The sequence below is a fragment of the Diorhabda carinulata genome, chromosome Y, assembly GCF_026250575.1.
Source record: "Diorhabda carinulata isolate Delta chromosome Y, icDioCari1.1, whole genome shotgun sequence".
Classification (NCBI taxonomy): Eukaryota; Metazoa; Arthropoda; class Insecta; order Coleoptera; family Chrysomelidae; genus Diorhabda; species Diorhabda carinulata.
Genome location: NC_079473.1, coordinates 10410841 through 10419962, shown reverse-complemented (window position 1 = coordinate 10419962; position 9122 = coordinate 10410841).

Below are 9122 nucleotides of genomic sequence, written 5' to 3'. Positions count from 1 at the left end.
ATTTACAAAGCCGGATCGATAAGTCCATCACTTTTTGAATTTCTCGCCTTCCAACTGAAATGGCAACACTGCACATGTCAATATACAAAGTTGTTATATTACTATATCTATACACCAAAAAATTCCGAACAATAATTTACTCAAATTGCTTAAGTTATGTAAATTATTAGTTTTGGAGCTCAACAAGATTAGAAATTTTTATAAAAAAATCAAGTATATCTTATATGAAAGAATAATCTAAAAACAGATTCATAATGATTTTAATTATATTACGATTTATAAATAAATATTTGTGAAACGTAACATGCGTCCAGATAATAAACATTAATTGTAAAATTTGACAACATTGAGGTTTACTGTCAGACCACAAGTTTACTAAAATCGAGTAAAAATGAGACGGCAACTGAAATAAATGAAGAAAGACCATTTCGATTCCATGCTACCAGTCTAACAACATTCATAGACTATTGTGAAGTAAAGACTATTGTGCAGATTGGCAAATATAACGATAACCTTCAACGAGTGTATTATAGTTATTATTAACACGTTCACATTAACATTTATTTGTAAGAAAATTTTTTACATAGCTTTAACAACAGAACTTATTATATATCTCATTTCTTCCATTCGATCAGTAGTCGGTTGGTCGGACAGCGTTGCCAGTTTTCATGAGTTTTGAATTAATTCTGGCGTGAACATACTCCCCGCGTTGAAAGCATAAGGATGGCTTTCAAAGGTCAACTGGAAGGGGGCAGATTTTTTGAAAGCTTCTTTTGATGATTTCTCCAGAGGGAGTTCTTATAGAAGCGACCCTAGCGATACCGTCAGGGCCTCTATGGAGCTTGCTGATTCTACCTAATAACCACTGAGTGGGCATAGTGTTCTCGCCTTTCACTAAAACGAGAGAATCTTCTACTAGATGGCCTTGGTTGGACTTCCATTTGGTGCGTCTTTGGAGCTCCGCAATGTACTCAGATTTCCATCTGTTCCAGAAGTGCTGTGCTAATTGTTGTACGAGCTGAAATCTGGAAAGTCGATTCATTTTTATGTCGGTGACATCTTGATCAGGTGCTGCAATTATTGGTCTTCCAATCAAGAAGTGAGCTGGGGTAAGAGGTCCAAAATCGTTGGGATCAGAGCTCAGTGGGCATAAAGGACGCGAATTCAAAATCGCCTCGATTTGTGCGAGAACTGTGGCAAATTCTTCAAATGATAAATGAACTTGGGTCAAAACGCGCCTTAAATGATGCTTTACGCTTTTGACAGCTGCTTCCCACAAACCTCCGAAATGAGGAGAGTAGGGTGGTATAAACCTCCACTCTATATTCTGAGAGCTACATTTCTCGATTATAGTGTTGCTGCCATGTTTTAGAAAATCCTTTAGCTCTCGCTGTGCCCCGACGAAGCTTGTTCCATTGTCGGACAATATTTTTGATGGTTTGCCTCGTCTAGAGACAAAACGATATAGCGCTTGAATAAATGATTCTGAAGAAAGGCTAGAAATCAATTCCAAATGGACTGCTTTAGTTGATAAACAAATAAATACGCCAATATAACATTTACTTAAACGACAACCTCTACCTTTCTTATCGTTAATCATAAATGGCCCCGCGTAATCAACTCCCACTATTGAAAATGCACTAGAAGGATTAGTTCTATCGCGCGGTAAGTTGGCCATAATTGGCTGTATGGTTTTAGCATTGAATTTGAAGCATTTCACACAATTCTTAACAGTCTTTCGTGCAAGATTTCTACCGGATATAACCCAGTAATTTTCTCTTATAGTGCTTAAGAGCAGCTGAGGGCCGCCATGCAATAGGCGTTCATGTTCTTGTAAAAATAGTAGCTTTGAAAAATGATGCTTTGAATTGATCAAAATTGGATGCCTTTTGTCAAAGGAGTAATTTGAATGTTTTAGTCGCCCTCCTACGCGTAGCAAACCATCGGGTTCTAGAAAGGGACTAAGACTTAATAGATTACTATGGGAGCTCAAAGGCTTGTTATTTTTCAATGTTTCAATTTCGGTAGAATACGATTGAGATTGACAAATTCGAATGAGACATTTTAGAGAATCACTTAACTCCTGTACTGTAAGAGAACCGCCTCTTCTGCGATTTCTCTGAAGACAATTATCCTTAAATCGTAAAATGTATGCCATTGTTCGTTGCATTCTTGAGAAATTTGAGAAACGTTCAAAGGGAAAACTCAGAGTAGGGGGCGCAACATTGGTCAGAAGACTGGATTTAAGTTCAGGTAAATCATGAACCACCTCCAGCTTGTCATTGGGCCAAAAACTTGGGTCCTTAGCTAGCCAAGTAGGGCCGCGCCACCACAAATCAGAGTTTAAAATTTGACTAGGATATATTCCCCTTGAAGCAATATCTGCTGGATTATCGTGGGTGGGGATGTGCCTCCAATCGGCGTGTTTAGTGAGAGACTGAATTTCTGCCACTCTATGGGCCGTGAATGTTTTTAGCAGATTCGGGCTTGTGCGTACCCAAGCTAGAGTTATAGTTGAGTCCGACCAAAGTGTGAAAGATTTGAATTGAATTTTCAAAGCAGTTTTAGCTTTATCTGTTAGGCGGGCTAGAAGCAATGCTGCGCATAATTCCAACCGCGGGATTGGTATTGTTTTTATAGGTGCCACCTTTGCCTTGGCGCATAACAGGGATACATGAACCTTTTGATCGGAATCAATACTTCTCAAATAAACACAGGCTCCGTAAGCCTTTTCCGAAGCGTCAGCGAAACCATGCAGTTGTAATTCAACAGCATTCTTGCAAATAGCTTGTCTGTTTAACTCAAGATCGTTCAAAATAAGAAGCTCCTTCTCCAACCTTACCCAATTTTCAGATATAGCTTTTGGAATAGCGTCATCCCAAGCTAATTTATTTTCCCATAATTTTTGCATTATCATTTTTGCGATAATAGTACATGGGCTTAGTAAACCAAGGATGTCGAATATTTTTGATATAGTAGATAAAATTGTGCGTTTTGTGACCTTTGTACCTATAGGATTGGTATGAATTTTATATTGAAGCTTATCGTTATTGCAAACCCATATCAAGCCTAATGTTTTTGTTTTGCCATCATGCGCAAATTCTAGTATATCGGATTTTAAATCATTTGAACTTATATTTTTGAGCGCGTTGGTGTCGTTAGAGCACCATTTTCGGAGTGCGAAACATCCCGATTTAAGAGTGTCACTTATCGCTTTACATATGTATTGCGCATGCTCAAGTGTAGGTGCACCTGTTAACAGGTCATCTACATAAAAGTCGTGCTTAATGATTTCGGCTATTTCCGGGTTCATTTCTTGAATATCCTCAGCGAGTTTAGCTAAACAGCGTATTGCAAGATAACTGGCAGAGGCTTGCCCGTATGTAACGGTATTTAGCTGGTAGACTTCCAGGTTATCACTCGGATTTTCGCGCCATACAATTTTTTGCAAATGCCTTTGCTCGGGCGTTATTGAAATTTGCCGGTACATTTTAACTATGTCTGCCGAAACTACATAGTTATATTTCCTAAACCTTAAGACTATTGATAGTAAATCGTCTTGTAAAACGGGTCCAATGACTTGAATATTGTTGAAGGATAGACCGTTGCTAGAGGGCGCTGATGCATCGAAAACTACCCGTAGTTTTGTGGTCAAACTCTCTTCTCTCAAAACTCCGTGATGCGGCATGAAATATTCGAAGCTTGAATCATTGCCGTTACAAATTGTCATATGGCCTAGCTCTTTATACTCGTTCATAAATTGTATATATCTGCTGTGCAGCATTGGATCTCTCCTGAATTTTCGTTCTAATGCATAGAAACGTTTTTCGGCTTGAGCTTTCGACTCACCTAAACTAGAAGGTTGTTGCTTCAAAGGTATAGTGACTGTAAAACGTCCGTTCGCGTCTCTGGTAGTAGTTTTGATGAAATTGTCCTCGCAAAATTGTTCATCTGGAGAAAGTTGTCGCGTGCTAGATATTTCCTCGATTTCCCAAAATTTGGCTATTGAATTTAATAATTCCTGGTTTATACTTAAATTACAAGAAGCCTTTTCAACGTTGTTAGTACTTATTTGCCCAGATACAACCCAACCTAGCACTGTATCAATTAATAGCGGCATATTTTTTCCTAACGAAATTTTGTTATTGCTTAAAATTGTCCAAAATAGGTCCGCGCCAATGAGCATGTCTACTGGTCCGGGAATATTGAATTGTGGATCAGCTAGCTTTAGATCACCTGGAATCGCCCAAGATTGCGTGTTGATTCGACAACACGGCATCACACTTGTAATCTCTTTTAGAATATAACAATTGCCATGCGCTTTAAAATTGGTATGTATAGATTTAAATGAAACCTTACACCTTTTACTGACCTTTGAAATATTGTTTGAAATTCCGAAAATTGAAAGATCTGTTTTATGTGTCGCAATATTCAAACGCTTTTGCAAATCCTCCGTTATAAAGGAAGTTTGAGAACCACAATCTAATAACGCTCTTGCTTTGTGAAAATTATTGAAATTGTCTGAAATGAGTAAACAGGCGGTAGATAATAGCACCTGCCCCGCCGCTGGTACCACTACGCCACTGCTTAGTGCTGCGGAACTTGAGCTCGCGTTGTCCGCTATCTCGAGTTTTTCATGCAAAATTGTATTGTGCCAAGCTTTACACACTTTGCAAGGCCCTAATTTACACTGTTTGACAGAGTGACCCGAACGCAAACAGTTATGGCAAAGATTTGATTTTTTGACAAAATCTTTTTTTTGTGTTATTGTTAATCCGAGAAACTCTGCACAACGATATATTGAATGCTCTTTCTTGCAATAGGAGCATGTATATGTACTTGAGGTCAATGACCTTACTCTACTTTGTTTATTGAATTTATTTTCCTCATTACTAAATTTTGAATCTGATTTATTTAAACTGAGACTGTTCTTTGATTCTAACATATTAAGAAAATTGGAACGTTTTTGTAAAAATTGTAGGAATTTATCTAACTTTGGCAATTCTTCCTGATCTCTATTTTCCCTTTCCCATTCAAGGTTTGAGCTAGTATCTAATTTATTAGTAATCCAAAAAATTAGTAGAGGATCCCAATTAGTTATATTTTGCCCCAATTGTTCAATAGATCCCAAATGTTTGTGAATATCGTCAGCTAAATTTTGTAGTTTTTCAGCTGTCGGTTTTTGTATATTTTCTAATGAAAAAATAGCTCTAATATGTTCATATATTAATTTTTTAGTATTGTCAAATCTTTTTGAAATTGTGGCCCATGCCACTTCATAATTGTCGGCCGTATATTTGATTTTGGAAATGGACGCCGCTGCTGTTCCTCCTAGTGCACTTCGCAAGTAATAAAATTTTTGAATATTATCTAATTTTTTACTATCATGAATAAGGCATTTATATGTGTCCCTGAATTCTAACCAATCTTCAAAGTTTCCACTGAATTTAGGAAGTGATATATCCGGAAGCTTTATACCCTCGTTTTTACAACAAGCTTTGTCTGAAATCACGCTAAGATTTGTATCATTATCGTGATTATTGTAGCTTTGTAAAATGTTTTTAGCAACAGCGATTGCATCATAATATGAATTTTCAAATCTCTCTCGTTCGATTAATTGCTCATCTAAATTTATATCATCCTGTAACTCTATTTCTAATTGATATGATTTGAATTCGTCAAGATAATTTTCGGCATCACGTAACCTATCTTTTAATTTTGTAACTTCTGTTTGGCTTAAATTAGATATAGTTGCAAATTCATTTACCGCTTTTGTGAAAATAGTTAACTGAGCTTTAATTACACCTCTTTTCTTTATTAGTTTGCCAAGTTCTGCCATTTTATATTGTCAAATTGTTCAAGCACAAACAGAGAAGCTTTGAAATCGCAAATGGAAAGAAAAATTCGGAAATAAATAATTTGGAACAAACTCACTCTGATTTCGGTCGAACTGCCTGATTCTTGCAATTGAACTAGTCGGCCAGTTGAGTTGATGTCTGGTCGCCGTGATATTGTATCGACTACTTGTTTGGTCGATCACTTTGCACTCGTTGATAGTTGCTTGCAGCACGTGGTAAATTGTTTTTGGGTTATAGTTGTTAATAATATATTGTTTATTGCGAATTTTCACTGGTTTTGTTTATAATCCGCTCGTAAGGACCATTTTTTGTATTATAGTTATTATTAACACGTTCACATTAACATTTATTTGTAAGAAAATTTTTTACATAGCTTTAACAACAGAACTTATTATATATCTCATTTCTTCCATTCGATCAGTAGTCGGTTGGTCGGACAGCGTTGCCAGTTTTCATGAGTTTTGAATTAATTCTGGCGTGAACAACGAGGAACATCAATCCAATTTAATACCAATCCAATTTTGACATGTGCAGTGTTGCCGTTTCCGTTGGGAGGCGGGAAATTCGAAAAGTGATGGACTTATCGATCTGGCTTTGTAATTACTATTTGGGAAGAGGTGATTCATTCATTAGTATTAGATATTGTCAACCTCTTAAAAGCATTTAGCTTGTGTAAATCATACTCATCAATATGCATATTTATTGCATATGCTGTATTTTACATCAGTCTGAATGAGCCGCTTCATCTAAATTTTTCTAAATTTGAATTATTACACTCATCTGAAACTTTAAGTGCTTTTAAGAGTAAGACTCTCTTATAACCAATAAGAAAAATGTTCTAATAATGTCACTGATATTGAGGTTCCAAGGGACCTATTGGATATATCATTTTGCAAGGACAAGGAAAAATTAATTTACAAAATCACACGTTAAAAACTGAACATTTGATTAAGAAAATTATCGAATTAATATCGCGTTGTTAATAATCATCCGATTTATCGCTTAGTGACTTTTTTTGCCAAACAAGAGATGCGAGATCACAAAAAAAAGCTTTCAAAGACTTTCGAAACTGTAGTTTTGGAATATTTGCTTCAGATAAGCTATAAAAAATTTTGATTAGATTGTCACGAAATAATCGAAAAGTTACTTTACATATCCACACTGTAGTGAATTTTATATTCGAATTTTTGTCATTTTCCAAGGTTTTACACTAATATTTATTCGTTTCCTAAAAATAATTCTTAACGTCAAAGCAAAGTGATTTCGAAATCTAAATTTGTATTTACATTAGTTATCTCGATATCCGGAAAGCCACCATCCGGACTCCGAGAGTCCGTGGAGGATTTCAATATATTTATATGGCCTGTAGACTTTTATTCCATTTTTGGGGGAATCCATTTATTTTTATTAACATTTTTAGACCGCGCAATTCGATTCAAACAGTGTCTAATTGAATCTGACACCGCTCAGACGTATAAAAAAGAAGGATATCTCGAGGTTATAATATGTATGTTGGATACAAATAATCAATTGTAAAAAACGAAATGTTTTTTTGAGGTTATGTTAGTTAAATTTGACATTAACGTCATTCGTTTGTCAAATATTGATATAAATTGAAAACCGATATGTCTAGGTTGAGAAAAGAGAAGCGTTGCTTTTACGATGCAATTAAACCGGGTCCTTTGAGTTATAAAAGCAAAATTATGGAAAATTTGAGAAATAAGACACCCGCTACGGATAGTAATACCGATTGTAGTAGCGTCCTAACGAGTTCGAGCGCTCGAGATAATTCCAAACCAACACCCGAAGCTACCAAAGAAGAAAACTTTAAACAACGAAGAATGAAGAGATTTAAAATGCAATCTGACGGTGTTATTACATCTATTAATTGCGATACGTCCGAAGATGATTGAATTTTCTTATAAAAAAGACAATGTTACGGATAAAACTAAGAATAGCGAAAGAGTTTTGTTAATTGAAGCACAAAATGTAGATATTCAGAATCATTATTATACAATTTCTTAAACTATTACGATTATTTGTATTTACTACCAGCTCCTGGAGTTTCTTTTCAAGCCCTTTTCAAGGTAAGTTCATCCTCAAACTTAAGCTTATTTACCAATACCTTCCATTTGTACCTATCCTTAGTTATTAGCCCCTAGTTTCTCATCCCTTTTCTTTCCAAATCAATCTTCACATCATCTAATATCTTTAGATCATTATTGTCGATCATCCAACTTTTATTTTCATTCTTTTTTTTTTATTGTTTACAGCCCATCAAAAAAAAATTCGCATCAGTTAAATTTGATGACTTATAACCTATTTCGTATTTTCCAAAATTTGAAAAAAACTCGAGGGGTACATGATAGATTTTTGTTAAAAATGGTTGAAATATTGCTAATATCTTTTTGTTATGAAATGTTTAAACAATGCGCTGGCTTGAACTACAACTTTTCTTGTACAGATTTACATCTTGTACTATAATCATTTAATTCCACTTAAAAAATCGATTACTTAAGTTGAACGCTACTCACGTGTCTATATGTCATTGCAACTAGTGTATATCGTCTTTTGCTGACTGAAAAGGCGGTTCGAAAACGTGATAAAACTCTATGTTTATATATCAACGTCCTTGAATTTCTTTTCTAAACTTTAGAAGAAAATATTCTTAAATATAACATCCTAAGAATTGAATTACAACGTTAGATAGTCAACCAGAACGTTCATAGACGGATTTAGCAAAAAAAAATTACCAAACCTGAAATATAACTTTAAGGAAACCATTAATGTATCAAATACTCTGGAAATCTGGGCAAAACATCAAGCATTTCTCAATCAAGCAGCGATTAGAGCTCTAATATCTAAACTACTACCCTGCGATGGATTCGTTACCCTCTAATAGGGTAAGCTAACAGTATATAACAGTAAAAATATACGAAACTGTTGCCAAAATGACCCATAATAGTGAAAATTCATAAACTATTAATGAAATAAAAGTTTATTTAAAAAAATAAATATAAGAACTGACAAGTGTCAAGCAGCGATTAGAGCTCTAATATCTAAACTACTACCCTGCGATGGATTATTATTATTATTATTATTATTATTATTATTATTATTATTATTATTATTATTATTATTATTATTATTATTATTATTTTTTTTTTTTTTTTTTTAATAACGACTTGTCACACTTCCTCAGCAATTTGCTGGGAAACATTCACCACCTCTGCGGAGTCCTGCTTTGCAGAGAGGCTCGGACGG